Source organism: Vicugna pacos, chromosome 9 (assembly GCF_048564905.1).
Source record: "Vicugna pacos chromosome 9, VicPac4, whole genome shotgun sequence".
Classification (NCBI taxonomy): Eukaryota; Metazoa; Chordata; class Mammalia; order Artiodactyla; family Camelidae; genus Vicugna; species Vicugna pacos.
In genome coordinates, this window is record NC_132995.1 from 34,601,540 (window position 1) to 34,617,833 (window position 16,294).

The 16,294-nt window shown below is 37.9% G+C and overlaps 2 long non-coding RNA genes across 6 annotated transcripts in view; one reads left to right on the top strand and one right to left on the bottom strand.

Annotated features, from left to right (window-relative positions):
• Positions 1-16,294, top strand: part of LOC140698139 (uncharacterized) — a 785,970-nt gene that overhangs the window by 439,505 nt on the left and 330,171 nt on the right. The window lies entirely within an intron of this gene.
• Positions 13,869-15,756, bottom strand: LOC140698480 (uncharacterized). Its single transcript, XR_012076278.1, has 3 exons — positions 15,705-15,756; positions 15,149-15,295; positions 13,869-14,114 (listed from the first exon to the last, which is right to left on the bottom strand). It is a non-coding gene; the product is annotated as an uncharacterized lncRNA (long non-coding RNA).

Consider the following 16,294-nt stretch of genomic DNA (forward strand, 5'->3'; position numbering starts at 1 on the left):
CTGTGTGCTAGGCTCTTAGTTAAGCAGTTCACATATGTACGTGCGTACTCAAGGCTTGTGACTCCTCCGGGAGGTAGGTATTCTTATCTCATTTTAAAGTGGGGAAACTGAGTCTTTGGGGTCTTAAGTTTTCCAAGGTTACACTACTTCAGGTGGAGAAGAGGGAGTTTGAGCAGCTTTGTCTAAACCAGTGAATCAGCCAGGAAACTTGCAGGAAAGACATAGCAAAGTCTACTTGGGGTAGTTTTTAAGGAGAGTTTAATCAAGTTACCATTTACAAAGGAGGGACAGGGTGTTGGGAAACCACTAGGTGTAGTGCAGCTCCCTGGGAATAGTAAGAGCAAGGCTTCTTTTTCATCCAGAGGCCTGAAGGTACAGCAGGAAGAAGTGATTACTGGACATCAGAACGAACAAGCTGGGGCTCACCCCCAACCTTACCCTGACAGGAGCTGTCCTTTGGTCCAGCCTGGCATGATCCCACGGGAGGGAGTCCATGATCTCCTGCTGGTGCTCCCATCCATGTGAGCCCCAGAGGAAGCCGTAGAGGCATCCGCATAGTTCGCATTCAGCCTCCAAGAACACAGAACAGGGTGGAGGTGGGGAAGTGAACCTGCGTAAGTAACTTGTCGATTTCCAGTAAAACTATTTAGTCCTTCCACGGTGAAACGTTTGGACCCCCCGTGTCAGAATTCTGGGATTGTGTACGGAAAAATTCAGATTGCTGAGTCTAAGGGACAATGCCTAAGAATGTGCATGTTTAAACAACGGCCATGGGAGAATTTCTATGATTCTATACAACTTCTTAGAGAAGCAATAGTAACTACCTTTAGATTTCAGAAGAATTATTCTATAGAATATCGAGTTTAGGCTTTAATGTAGGCAAGAGGGACCAAGGACTAACGTGTGAAAGTGTAGGATGGCAGGTATCTGTTCAATATAAGGAGGAACGATCTTGCACCCGAAGGGCTGATCTATGAATGAGGCTGTCTTAGTTATTCTTATTAGTGGAGGTATTCAAGCAGTAAATATTTGATGAGATAATAAATGTAAAATGCTTTGAGAATGTAAATTTATGTGATGATAATGATGGCAACAATGATGAGGAGGGGAGTCACAATGGTTTATTTGCATTGAAAAACTGAAGTGTAAAATTTTAAAGATATTAATAGTAAAGAAACGGAACAAGTGTAATTACACTGTTTGACATTTATCATGAATCAAGGTGCCATGCCAAGTACTTTATTTTACCTTATCTAGTGTAATCTGTAGCAACCCTGGCACATAAAAATAAGTAATCCTCATTTACAAATGAGGAAAGAAGGGCTTAGAGAAATTATGTACAAAGGCGTTTTGTTTTTTTTTTCAAGAGTGTAAATTCCTATCCCCGTATGCTCTATTGCCTTTATGCTGGGCAGACTGCATCACTGAATCTCTCATACAGGACGACCAGAGTATGATGCCCATTACTTTCTATTCCAGTTCCAAGGCAGACATAACTAATTGAATACAGAACAGATAGCCATTAGTTGATACCATTGGTTCATGCCTGGAATGAAACCTAACCATTATCCTTGTTGAGAGTCAATAAATATTAAGCTAAATAACTCTTCCAGAGGCTGCAATAGGATATAGATGTCTCAGGAGGGCTCTTCTAGGTCATTATGCTTGATAATGTAAAATTCTAAAGTGTTGGGTATAGTGTTCAAAAATCTCCCCTGAAACTTCGGAAAATTTGAGAGCCATTCCTGTTCCTAAACGTGGTGGCCAAACAGTTCTCTCAGTACTGATGCTTGGACTTCATCTCTCTGCAAGAAGTCAAGTCAGCAGTCCCTAGGGGAGTTCAGATCTCTGTAGAAATTGGGAGCTGGAGATTTTTTGCTTTGTTCATTTTCAACACAATCACTGGAGAGTGATTCATTTATATAATAAAAGAGCAACTTGAGAGGAAAATGGTCACAGCGTTTAAAGGGCAAGCTCATTTTTGCTTTGTGCTAGACTTTGTCAGGAGTGAAGGGCTTTTAAATCGTGACAACTGCCTGCCTTCTGCAATAGCGTTCCTCACCATTATCACCTTCCAGCAAGACTTGGGGTACAAATTGAAAGGCAATTGTAAGAGACTTCACAAATTAACTCGAGTATTGAAGATTCAATTAGACACATTGCTTTGACTTTGTTTGCATAGCTGTTGAAATGTGTGTTCAGTGAAGGGATTTCAGCTATTCATGTAAGAATGAGAGGAAAAAAAAATTCATGTGATACTTTATGACTCTTCACACTCATGGCTTTATCACCCAGCCTGTTCTTTGAAGGGAGAAGTTTTTCTGCATATAAATAATCATCCTGATTTATGGCTTCAGTGAACAGATCTGGCTTCTTGAGCTTTACTCTTGACTGTTATGGACTCAGATGACTTAGAACTATCTGTCTGTACCATCTTGCCGTGTGATTCACGTTTGCCTCTATTTTTATAAATATCTTATCTCCTCTATTCAGAAGTAAACTCTAGGAGGGTAAGAACTATCAGTGTCGTTTATGTATTTTGACATTTCCTAGCATACTGCTAGACCTAGAGGGAGTGTTGGGGTCAGGTAAAGGGGGAGAGAATGCTGTCTAGACACAGATAGAGACACAGAGCTATGGTTGGGAAGCTGGATCCTGGAACTTGTTTGCACTTTCCTGTTTACCTCCTTCCATGAAGGCCATGACCAGGGCAGAGCTTACAGTGGGAAGTACGGCAGTGTTAGAGGAGAACGTGGCTCATCTGGAACAGACTTGGCTCTTCTCCAAGAAGAACGAAGGGTTTGTCCATATACAATCTGACCTTCCTGGAATTTAAACGTTGAAACCTGCATCCAACCTCAGCTAAATCATCACATCTAACACCCCTTAGTGCCACTGAAACCAAACTGTGGCCCTCCTACAGCTCCATATCTTCCAGTTCTCCAAGTGTTACCCACCCTTAAAATTTGACGTGACTATAATCTCTAAGTAATGACTTAGGTAGCCTTTAGAGGAGACAAAATCAGCATTAGCTAAATTCTTTCTTACTATAATCATCACCACTCCCCACTTAGTGATATACTTCCTGGGGAGGGAAAACCATTTTGAATGAACGTTCCTCTCAGACTCCCCTTAAGACTCAGCATGGTGGTAGTCACATGGGAGTGCTCTAACAATACTCTTGACCTAATCCTCACACACTGGAGGGGACTGTTTCCTAGGCTTTTCCAGGGAGAGAGCAGTCTTTCTCTTCGCATTCTCAGTTCTTTTGGTGGTATTGCTCCCTCAGGGAAGAGCATTCTAGGAGGACTAGCACTCGGCCTAAAATTGGAGCAGCCTCTCTCAAGTTTAACAGTTATGTAATTGGGAAATGGTTAGAATTGGGAAATAATGCTAAGCAGAGGGAGATTTGAACTGACAAAGAAAGAGGTTTATTGGATCAAGCTGACAAAGGTTGAATGACAGAGTCACTCAAGGCTTTGGAAATGAGATGTTTGGCCTTTGTCACCTCTGGGACTTTGTAGCTGCTCAGAAAATATTTGTTCACTGAATGAATGGATGAATATGTAAGGCACTGAGAAGATAAGGTACTTAGGAAGATTGGTATAATTACTGCCCATAGGTTATTTAGAATAAGACAGCCCTTCAGCCTCTGGGTTATATGTAAACTGTGTTTTGGGTACATGCGGCAAAGTTTCTAGCCCTCAGAGTTCTTGTCATCCTCCTCTACGTGGTCTCTACACATCTCTGGAAGCTTATATTATTATTGACAGTTTCTACCTTCTCATAAACTGTATACACAAAAAACACTAGAGTCTAGTAGAATCGTAGCTTCTTTCCAAAGAGTTTCCTAATGACCTGTGATAGACACAAAATGATTTATACAACTGAGTGTCTATGGAAACACATCACAACTCATAAGATATTTTTAAAATTTTTTAAGGAAGAGGTATAAGTTGTGAATCCCAAAGCAGCAACATATAGTAATTGGAAAGCAATGCTATGGGTTTACAGTAACTGTAAATTGTGTTTTAGGGATCCCTGTGGAGCAAGTAGAAAATGAAGAGGAAAAGTTAGTGTTAAAAATAAGGGAAAAATAAAATAAAAAGGCAGGTGTGATGTGCCCACTTTCAGTTTTGACACACTGAAAATGGACAATTATTTTGGGTATAAAGACGGTATAAAATATCTTGTCACATGCTAACTGTAAAATTGCAATAAAGTAAATTCAGAAATAGACATTTGAAATATGACTGTGAAAGGAATTTAAATTATTCCCGATCAAACTTTGGATGTCTTTCCTAATAAGAAACAAATAATTGGCCTTGTTTAGAGGGATCAAAGTAATTCCAAATGGACAATTATTTCACTGAGATTGCAGTCTTCGAAGATTATATTCTGAGATGAGTCAAGAAAATTCATAATAATGCAATCAATTTTGAATATTGTATATAAATACTTGATGTGCACTTGCTGTGTTCCTGAGGCTGCACACATGACAGACGGAAGATGCAAATGTGAGAGCTGCTCTTACTTTACCTCCATTGTTTACTTTTCTTTCCTGCCTTGTACCAACTTCATGGCTGTTTTTCTTTGAAGAATAAAAAATGATCAAAAGGAGCCAAAATATTCAAGTACTTAGAGTTAGAGACTGGAACTTTTGTTATGTAAGTTTAATAATACAGTCTTCGTTTTTTGTCACTGGCTCATGAAAGAATCCAGTGTCCCATTTGGTGAGCTTAATTATCCCCTCTGGTATTTTTCCATATTCTATGCTAAATATTAAGCCATGAGGTTATATCATTGAGTTGGAACTGCTAGGCCATTAAAAAAAAAAACTTTAAGCCTTTCAGAATTGCAATTTTCAAAAGAAAAAGACTTTAATAATAAAGGTGTCTAGCTGAAGTCATTTGGCATTGGACTTGGGGCAAGAAATGGAAGGATGGCTCCATGGACCTTGAATTTCCCAGCATGATTTATGCAGTGTCGTTGTGCCTGCAAAACCGTTCTTTTACGAGTCGTTTTATTGGTTAAGGAAAGATTATCTGCAAAGAGCATGTTGAGACATCAGTTTCTGTCCCTATGTTTGTAATTTCAGTTCAGAGGAACCAATTAAAAAATGTGTAAGGTTATAGAGAACTCTTGCATCAGTAACCAGATCTACAAATAATTATGTATTCAGATATGTAATGAAAGAAATAATTACAGAGTATATGGATTATGGGATGCCACTGAATCAGATACTTTAAAAGTATCAAGGAAAATGAATTTGGGTAATTTACTTCAACAACTGGAAAGTTCACCGTTACAAATCCATTCCTCTGATTTCCAATAACAATAAGAAAGAAAGGAAAGGTTCCCATTTTGACCTGGACAGAAGTGGAGTAGGCGGTGGGAACGAATTAATCACGATCACCGTCACAGAAGAGAGGAGCAAGGCAGAGGAAAGAGAAAGCAGTAGAGAGTATTTGGGAAAACTGAGGTGTCACAGGGATCTTGAAGTTCTGACAAATGATGCTGAGACGGTTTCCATGATCTTTCACTTACCCACTAACTTTCAACTGAAACCAGGGGTGGGGTGGATTAGCTTGAAGATTCCAATTAGGGATAGTGCTCATTTTATGTTGTTTGTGTACATGAACATATTTAACATGGAAACCTGGAAAGAAGATCTATAACCGTCATCACAAGTTTGATCCTTCTTTCTGGAGTATGGCAGGGCCAGAACTAGGGTGAGGCAAAGAGGCACCAAGGGGGGAAATTTAAGGAGGCACTCATTCTCAAGATGATACAAGTGCAGGGTTGGCATCTGCACCAACCTGAAAGTGAATGCCTCCTTAAATCCCAGTTGTCTCACTTGCCTCATCCCAGCCTTGACCTTGAATGATGAAGCCAGACTATTTGATTGGTTATGAACTTTCTGACTTTGGGCAAGTTATATAAGCACGTGGTAGATTGAGAAGGATAGCATCTTGAGCCCCTGTGGTAGGAGAGCTGAGTGACAACATTTTCATGGTTGTCATAGTATTGATCATTATAAACCACTGGGCTGCTTTTTTGTTAGGTTACATGGGTTGAATGATGCCTTTCAAAGCCAAAATTCTTTTTGTTCTTACCAGAGCTGATCTCTGATTTGGGCTCGAAATCCTAAAGGAAAAGAGTCAGAGTGTTAAGGTTTAGGGGTGTTGCCAGAGGTTCAGGAGCCCCTCTGTGTACTCTGGGAAGCTGATGGTGTAGTAGATGAGCCCTGCAGGTGCAGGGGAAAAGCAATGTAATTTGAGGCTAAGAGTGCTGGTTGTGGAGTACGTCTGCCTCATCCAAATCTGACCTGTACCAGTTGGATAAATAATGAAAGTATTCAAAAGTGGTTGAACATCTGCCTGCTATGTGACAAATTTTGTGCTAGAGGTAAATAGGAAACACATCACTTGATCCAGGATCTAACAGCCCAGGAAGAGAGAAAGTGGGCAGTGGGTAAAGAGATATGGAAATGGAATCGAAAAAATTTTGGAAGTAAAACCTACAGAATTTAATAATTGGTTGGATGTTGGAGTTGTAGGAGCAAAGTGTCAAGGATGGCTCTGAGCTTCTGCCACGAGGAACTGGATAAACGGTGGAGACACTTAATGAAAGAGAGAGCAGTGAGAAAGGTAGATGTAGGGGGAGTGTAATGAGTTCACTCTGAAGAAGTTAGCACTGTACTTTATGTGGGATACAGGAGTCCATTACTCACCATTGCCTGCTCATCCCCATCTTCTCTGTATGTGAATGCTCTCCTCAGGCCACACAGTCTAAGTATTGTTGTCCAATTAAACTTTTTGTTTTCCTTTTTCTGTTTCATTTTTGGTCCATCCATCAGGAGTGCCTTCCTGATTCTTTCCATTTACCTACATACTAACTATTCTTTGTGACTCTCCTGGCTTCTAAGAGGACATCTCTTATGTTACTGAGCTGCTGTTGTGTTTGTCTACAGGACATAGCAAGAATAGCGTGGGCTCAAGTTTAGGGTTTGCTACTTACAAGACTGTATCAGTTTGGAAAAGTTAAAATTCTAGAAAGTGTGTTTTAATCTACAGAATTAGCAAGGTTCCCACAAAGGATGTCTGTAAAAAAATCAGATAACTTTTTTCTCCAAAGTGACTAATCATGATGCTGACACCTGATCAATGCCCAATGCATGTGTATGGAATTAAATTTAGTTACCTGTTTATTCAAGTAGCATCTGAGTTATTTCATGGGATTGATAATACTACTTGCCTTACAGAGTTGTTGTGTGGATTAAAGGCAGTAATATATGTAAATCACCCACCACCTGCCTGCCACATAATAGGCCCTTACAAGCTGCTAGCTTTTAATATTCTTTCTCCTTGGGCAACACTTTTAGTTCTACAGTGCCTAGCAGTAAGTGAATATTTAAAAACCACCTGTTGATTTAATTTCATCCACCTCCAGGTTTTCCTAAGCCACAGTCAAATGGAAGAGACCTTGGTAAGGTCTTAACTATAGGAGCCATTCTGATGGAGGGAGTACTCCCATGTGTTCAAAGATTTCCATTATTCTCATTTGAACTCTAAATTTGATAAGGGCAGGTGTATTTTTCCCAGGGTTGGTACATGGAATGGCTGCCAGGTCTGATGTTTCTTAATGGCTGTTCTCAAAGCTTTGAGATACACAACAAAGTTTCTTCTCAGCCAAGTCAGTGTAAATAAAGACTGCTTTTATTGATCTTCCAGCCCTAGAAGTAAAATCTTATAAAATACCATAGGGGAAATACTTACCCTTCATTTTCACTATTTCTGATTTAGTAGAAAATGTACTTTTCTAAGAAAGAATCACAATTGTGATGGTTTCGAGGACAGTTTTAGAACTCTTCCCTCAAGTGTACTGAGTCTGGGGGCAAGTTCTAAAGTGATACAGCAAATGTCCAGATGTGGAACCGGAGAGGGGGTTGGAACATGAGCTTGTGCTCAATTTTCTCTACTTGTCTTCAGATGTGGGACATACACTGAGAGATTATGTTAGCCTTTTCCCATCTTTAGTTATAAGGAATAGCTTGCAAATGGTATTATGGTATTAATAAATCAAATGTAGAATGGGGAAGCATTTTATATTTTATTTGAATAAGATGTTGAGGTTTTAAGTACATTTTAATATATTTCTATTTTCTTATATCATGTGCGCTATAGATTTAAAATATGACTGTGTATTTTATAGTTTAAAATAGTTTCCCTGTATATATGTGCAGTTCATTGAAATTCATAAAATGAAACATGTATATGTGCTCGCTCTTTCAGCATATCTTTGTGGACATTCTATTATGTTTCAAATGCAGTGCCAAAGAAAGTAATTTCTCTTGATTTCTTCAAATTACTCTGAGTTGAATGCTCACAAAATGATCGTCTTATGAACATTAGTATTGGTTGGAATATCAGGCTTTTAAGTACAATCTGGACCCGTTGCTCTAACCTCCACTATTGCAATCATGATTGCTATTGAATTAGACTTTCTTTAAATGTTCTTTAATTCAACTTTTTATTTTGAAATAATTGTGAAATCACATAGAGTTGTGAGAAATAAATCGGAGGGACCTAGTGTATCCTTCACCCAGTTTACCTCAGTGGTAAATTCTTGCAAAACCATAGTGCAAGATCACAGCCAGGATATTAACACTTACAGAGTCCAAGATACAGAACATTTCCATCAACACAAGGATTTCTCCCTTGCCCTTTTACAGCACACCTGCTTCCTTCTTATCCCCACTCTCTCTTTAACCTCTTAAGCCACTCATCTTTTCTTGACTTATTTTGTCATTTTAAGAATGTTGTATCAGTGTAGGTAGGTAAAGTTTTGGGTTTTTTTTTTCACTCTATCATTCCTCGGAATTTCATCGGTGTTATGTGCATCAGTAGTTCATTCCTTTCTACTGCTGAATTATTCTGTGGTCTAGATGTACTGCGGTTTGTTTAGCCATTCACCTGTTGAAGGATATCTGGGTTGTTTCCAGTTTTAGGCTATCACAAATAAAGCTGCTATAAACGTTTGTGTACAGGTATTTGTGTGAGTGTAAGTTCTCATTTCTCTGGGATAAATGCCCAGGAGTGCAATTACTTGCTCTTATGGTATTTGCATTTCAATTTTTCAAAGGAAATTGCCAAGGTATTTTTGAGAGTGGCTGTACTGTTTTAAATTCCCACCAGCAACATATGAGTGAGTTGCTGTCTTCACATCCTTGTCATCATTTGGGGTTGTCCTTAGTTTTTATTTTAGCCATTTTGATCAGTGTACAGTGATCTCATTGTGGTTTTCATTTGCATTTCCTAGCAGGTAATTATATTGAATATCTTTTTATGTGCTCATTTGACATTCATGTATCTTTTTGGTGAAATGTCATTTCATGTCTTTTGTCCGTATTCTAATGGGCTTCTTTGCTTTTTGTGGTTGAGTTTTGAGTGTGCTTTATATTTTCTAGATACTAGTCCTTAGATGTGATTTGCAAATATTTTCTCCCACTTGGGTAGCTTGTCATTTTATTCACTCAACAGGGCATTTCACAGATTTTTAATGTTGAGGAAATCAAATTTATCAAAAGTTCCTTTCATGGATTGTACTCTTAGTGTCAAGTCTAGGAACTCTTTGCTAGCCCTAAACCTGAAGATTTTCTTCTGTTTTTTTTTTTTTTTCCCCCAGAAATTTTCTAGGTCTATAGTTTCCATTTAACTCCATGGTCTGTTTTTAGTTAATTGTTGTATTATGTATAAGACTGAAGTTGAAATTTCCTTTTTCTTTTGCCTATGGATGTCTAATTACTCTAGCATCATTTGTTGAAAAGGCTAATTTTCCTCCCCTGAAATGCCTTTGTATTTTGTTGAGTATTAATTGGGTATATTTATGTGGGTCTGCTTCTGGGTTCTGCATACTGTTTCACTGATTTCTGTGTCCATCCTCAGCTGATACCACATGGTCTTGTTTCCTGTATCTATATGATAGATGAAATCAGTAGAATGATTCCTCCCAATGTAGTTTTCTTTTTCAGAATTGTTGTACCTGTTCTAATTCCTTTGCCATTCCATATGCATTTTAGATTAATCTTACCTGTATCTATAAAAATCATGCTGAAATTTGATAGAAATTGCATTAAACCTGTTTATAAATTTGGGAGACCTGGCATTTTTACTTTGACTCTTTCAATCTAGAATATGGCATGTGTCTCCATTTATATAGATCCTCTTTAATTTTATCTGGTTGGGTAATTCTCTGCATAGAAGTTTTGTAAATGTTTTGTTTTATTTGCACCTAAGAAGTTCATTTTTTGGCAATTGGGAGTGGTACTGTTTTTAACGTTGTGCCCTTTTGTTCATTGCTTGTATATAGAAATGCACTTTATTTCTTCCACTTTTTTTTTTTTCCTGTTGAACTGGCTAGAATTTCCAGCACTGTGTTGATGTGATAAAAGGGAAGATTCTTGCCTTTTTTGATCCTAGAAGGAAAGCATTCAGTGTTTCCCCACTGAGTAGTGTGTTAGCTGCAGGTTATATGCCCTTTACTGCGTTGAGAAGTAAATCTCTGTTCTTATTTTTGGGGCATTTCTATCATGAGTGGCTTTTGAATTATATCAAAAATTTTTTTCTATATTGATAGAATCATGTAGCTTTTAGCTTATTCTGAAAATATAATGGATTATACTCATTATTTTTTTCAAATATTAAATGAATCTTTCTTCCTGGGAATAATCTCTACTTGATTCTTTCTATGTTACTGAATTCTATTTGTTAATATGCATGAGGGATACTGGCCTTTAGTTTTCTTGGATTTTTTTTTTTTTTGGTACTATCTCTGGTTTTGGAATTAGGGTATCTAGCTTTATAAAATGAATTGGGAGCTGTGTTCCCTCCTCTTCAATTTTTTGGATGAGATTGTGTAGAATTGGTGTTACTGCTTCTTTAAATATTTGGCGGAATTGTCCAGTGAGACCATCTGAGTCTGGAGATTTCTGTCTTAGGAGTCTTTGAGCTACAAATTCTATCTTACTTGTATTTATAGAAATTTTCAAATTGTGTGTTTCATATTGAGTGAGTTGTGGTTGTTTTGTATTTTTTGAGAAACTAGCTTATGTCTTCTAACTTGTCAGATTTCTGTGTAGAGTTGTTCACAGCATTCCTTATTTATATTTTTAATCGGTGGTGTCTGTAGTGATATCCCCATTTCATTCTCAGTACTGGTAGTTTTTGCTTTTGCTTTTCATTTGGCTAGAGGTTTTTCAATTTTTAAAATCTTTTTAAGGAACCAGCTGTTTGTATTATTGATTTTAGTCTGTTGTTTTATTTTCAGCTTCATTGACTTCTATCCTTATATTATTCTTCCTGCTTGTTTTAGGATCATTTTGCGTTGCTTTTTTTCTAGGTTCTTGAGGTAGAAACAGATTATGGATTTGAAATATTTTCCTCATTTCTAATGTGTGCATTTAATACTATAAATGGTCACTGCAGCACTGCATTAGAAGTGTCCCACAACTTCTGATGTATTGTATTTTCATTTTTATTCACTTCAAGGAATTTAAAAATTTCCCTTGAGATTTCCTCTTTGGCCTGTGAATTATTTAGAAGTGTGTTTCCAACTATTTGGCAGTTTTTCTGTTGCCTTTCTGTTATTGATTTCAGGTTTGATTCCAATTTTGTCAGGTAACAAACTGTATGATTTCAGTTGTTTTAAATTTTTTGAGTTTTGTTTGTGATCCAGAAATTATCTACCATGTTATATGCTCTGTGGACACTTGAGAATAATGTGTATTGTGTAGTTGCTGGGTAGACTGTTCTATATATATTGATTAGATCCTATAGATTGATGATACTGTTAAATTGGTGATTTCCTGTGTGGTGGTTCTATCAATTGTTGAGAGAAGGGCATTGATGTCTCTAATTATCAATGTGGATTTGTCTGTTGCTCCTTTCAGTTCTATCAATTTTTGCTTCACTTATTTTGCATCTCTTTTTGTTGGTGCATAAACACCTAGGGTTACTATGTCTTCTTGGTGGATTGACCCTCCTATCCTGTGTAATGTCTCTTTCTGTCTCTAGTAATTTTCTTTCCTCTGAAGTCTATTTAGTCTGGTATTAATATAGTCACTTCTTTCCATAGATAACTGTATCATGATATATTTTCCATCTTTTTATTTTCAGCATGCGTATATAGTTAGAGTGAATTTTTCATAGAGACTTCATAGTTGGGCCATCAAAAACTCTGCTCTGTTTTTTTAATTGGTAAATTTAAACCATTTACATTTAATGTAATTATTGCTACATTAGGGGTTAGGTTAAGTCTGTCATTTGTTTTTGTTTTTTTTTTTTATTACTATAATTTTTTTCCTGAACTCATTGATGTTTCCTGGTTGCTGACTTTGAAGCTCCAAGTTCTGGATATATGAGGCAAAGCAAAGCCCAGGGAACTCAGCACCATGTTATTAGGTCTCTAACTGGTCTGTCTTTTTCTTTCCACATTTCAGAGTCTTATGTTTGTTTATATATAATGCAAGTTTTCTGTTATACCTAGCAGGAGTAATAGAGAAACGTATATCTATTCCATCTTCTTGGAAGTGAGTATTTTAAAAGAGGAAATTCTGTGCTTCACCAAATATTTCATTTCACTTTTAAAGTTTCTAATTCTAAGTAAGTATTCTTTACATTAGCTTGAAATACTTTATCTACCTGCCAAGTCCACATGTTAGTTCTGTCTCCTGTCTTTCCAGTGATGCCAAATTTACCAAACACACATACTCATACACAGAAGGCCTTTTTTTCATTGTTTAAAGTATATATGATAGTGTTCTTACACTAGGGTGAGACTCACAAAATTAATTCCTTCCAGCTCCTAAACCTGATGAATACAGGCTCATATTTCAAGAACCACACTATATTATTTTTTGCTTACTTTTTCTTGAGTGCCTACTATGTGCCAGTCCCTGGAATCCTGAGCTCATCTAGTAGGTGTTTATTCATCCATTTCAGAAGTAGATACCGATTAGACATTCAAGTAGAGATAGCAAGTAGGCAGCTGGGTCTATAGATAGAGAGGTTCAAATTGGAGGTCAGGAAAGAAGTTATAAATTTTAAAGCTTTCAGAGATAACAATATTTTAAACCATGGCCTAACATGAAATTGCTGAGGAACAAGGTATATAGAGCAGTTGCAAAAACCCAGAAGTGATTAATATTTACTAAGCAGTAGAGAAACAGGATTGATTAAGAGGGACCCAGTCTCTTTTCTGATACTACTTACATTATGAAAGTAAGAAGAAGAATAAATCTCACCTTACTATTCCTGCTTAAGAAGTTTGCATGTTGTAAAAATTTAAATTTAAATATTGTTTTGCATAGCACAAATAGTAAGTTCTGCTCTAAGCTACTATAAGAGACATGAGATTGCACACATGCCTATTTTTATGGTCTCTTTTATTATTAACTATTCCCTTTGCCTCACTGTCCTCCTTCCTCCTTTCTTCCTAGCTAACTCCTACTCATATGTAACTCTAACATCACCTTCACCGAAATGTCTTCACAATTACCACTAGGGCCCCCTTTTTTACATGCATTATTTTAAAATTATAACAAAAATAACTCAATATAGATTGAATGATATTCATTATATTCCTTGTCTACTGTCCATTCTACACTTCCCTCCCCCTTGGCTAGCACTTGTGCTAGTCTAGATGACTTGCCTGGTAGGTAGACCAGGCCCATAAGAGACAGGAGTCCCTGGTTAGACTTATCAACCTGTGGGAGCTTTATATCTTTCACCTCATTTAATAGATGCATAAACTGAGCAATAGAGAGAGCGTCTTAACTGTCCAACATCAGAAAGGTATGGAGCCTAAGATTAGAATTCTTGTTAAAGGGATTTATTAAAAGAATGCCCTCAGTAGGCCATCAATGTCTGTTTCCTTGATCGTGCTTCCAGGGGATTTCTCTTGATCTTTTAATTGGGAGTGGTTCCTCTGCTTCTTCATAGTGCTCATATCTCTCTGGCACTGTGGCTTAAGGAGTATCAGTTATCTAGTTCTCCTGGAGATGGTGTGCTCTTAATGATTTTATCGCGAGGTCTATATACAAGATCTTGTGGTAGCTCATAGTGAAAAAAAATGTGACAATGAATATATATATGTTCATGTATAACTGAAAAATTGTGCTCTACGCTAGAATTTGACAACATTGTAAAATGACTATTACTCAATAAAAAATGTAAAATGAAGAAAAAAAAGAATGCCCTTAGGAAAGAGACAAGGGAAGAAGCATATGGAAAGTGAAGAAAGCAGGAGATGGCAGGGGGAAAAAGCTAAGCAAGACTTGGCTGGGAATAATTTAAACCTTGTCTCATGGGGAGATCTGGACCATTAATTGTACCACAGAGTTAGTCCCACCTTGAGGCAAGGGGTGTTAGCACTGTGGCTTCCTTATTTAGTCAGCTATTGGTAGCTGGCTGGTCCCTGTAAGGAGTGTGATATCCTTGGAAAGGAAGCTCCATTCATCCAAGGAAAAGTCTCTGGAGTAGGGGGCATTTTTTGATGGCTGTTATACTTAGCATCCTGGAGGGTGAATGCATTGGCCTGGCGAAGAGTATCTGGGCTGGATACCAAAAGCATCTCCTATAGTGTACCTCCTTGAATCAGTCAAATCTACTTGCTTCTCTCTTTAAAACAAATCCATCCATGCCCAGCTTCTCTAGAATGCTGATGGATCATGTTTCTGGGAAAATGTTAAGGGGAAGATTATTGATTAAAAGCTAGATTCCTTCAGTGCCAGCTCTATCACATGGGATCTGTCATGTTGTGTGGATTAAATGATAGGGCCTTCTTACTGCAGACTAGACTTGTACAGAGCTGCTTCTTGTTCTGTGTCACCCAGTAAACTCATTAGACTAGTGTTCCCAATGTGAAGTCGCTCTGAAAACTGAAGAGGCCTGCCAACTGCTGTACTTCCCTCTTAGTGACGGGTGGTGCCAGGTGCAGGGATGCGCTCCTCCCTTTGAAGGGCATGTCCCAGCATGCTGCAGACCTCCGGAGTCCTAACAACTTCACCCGTGTAATAGCTCCTAAGCCCTTGTAGGTTCTTCCATCTTCTAGAGATCAGATGTTCTGCTAAAGCATCCAGAATACTTACCACTTAATTACTCCCCCGTTACAGTGAGCATGGTGTCGCCAAACGAGTTGGCTGACGTCCTGTTCAGTGGGTTGTCTTGCTCAGCAATTATCCAACAGAAATACAATGTAGGGCACATGGATAATTTAAAAATGCCTAGTAACCACTCTACAAAAAAAAAGTGAAATTAATTTTAATAATCTATTTCATTTAACTCAACCTACCCAAATATGACATTTTAACATGCTTTCTGTGCCAAAAGTTGTAACAGAGGGCACGACTGATGCTGCTTCTCCCCCTTGCCCTGGGTGTGAAAAGTGAACTTTGGTTGAGATCAGACAGCCTGCCTCTATCACTGACATGCCAGGAAGGCAAAATAGAATGTGTAAGTACGTGGCCACTTATTTTCTCAAGGAGAGAAGCTGATCAAGGGGTCTAGACAAGACCCGGAAACAATAAAAGGTTTCCTCTGCTATGTTCAAGGGCCAAACCATGAAGTAAGTAGACCGGAGACCCTAGATTCTCCAACAGCACCCAAGGCTACTTAGGCTGCCCAGGTTGCTCGCTATAATTTTACCGGTTTCTTTCCATCTAAAGCATAGCCCAAAGCAGGAGCGCAAGCGTGACATCATTACTGGAACAATCTAGAACATGTTTAGCTAATAAAGAAGCAATCTACCAACTTTAATATTTTATGGCATGCCACAACACGTTATTCCCTCCTAAGGACCAAATTTACGGTTACAGCCACTTCCAGAAGAGCTGTAAATGGCATTAGAAATGATCAATTGCGATAATCTCTTTTTCTCATGACTTCCCAGGTAAGCTTCGGCTTGGCAACACTTCTTACGTCTGGTGTTCACTGGTTGCCTCTGTTTGCTCAGCATTTATTTTTATGTTTAACAAAAAGATGTGGATTATGTTACGTTATAATTGAAAGCCAGCAGCATAGGCAGCCTAAATCCAATTTCTCTTCATTTCAGTCAAATTTCACATTTCATTACAACAGAATTAATTTGATGGCCGAATCTGGAATGTTACTGCTTTTCAGCTAGATTTGCTTCCAATTTAACATCCTAACTATGCTTGTAAAATAGACAATAAAACAATCTTTTCTGATTTGGGAAATACTCTTTATTCTTCATTTCTCTCTGCTCCACTGTAACA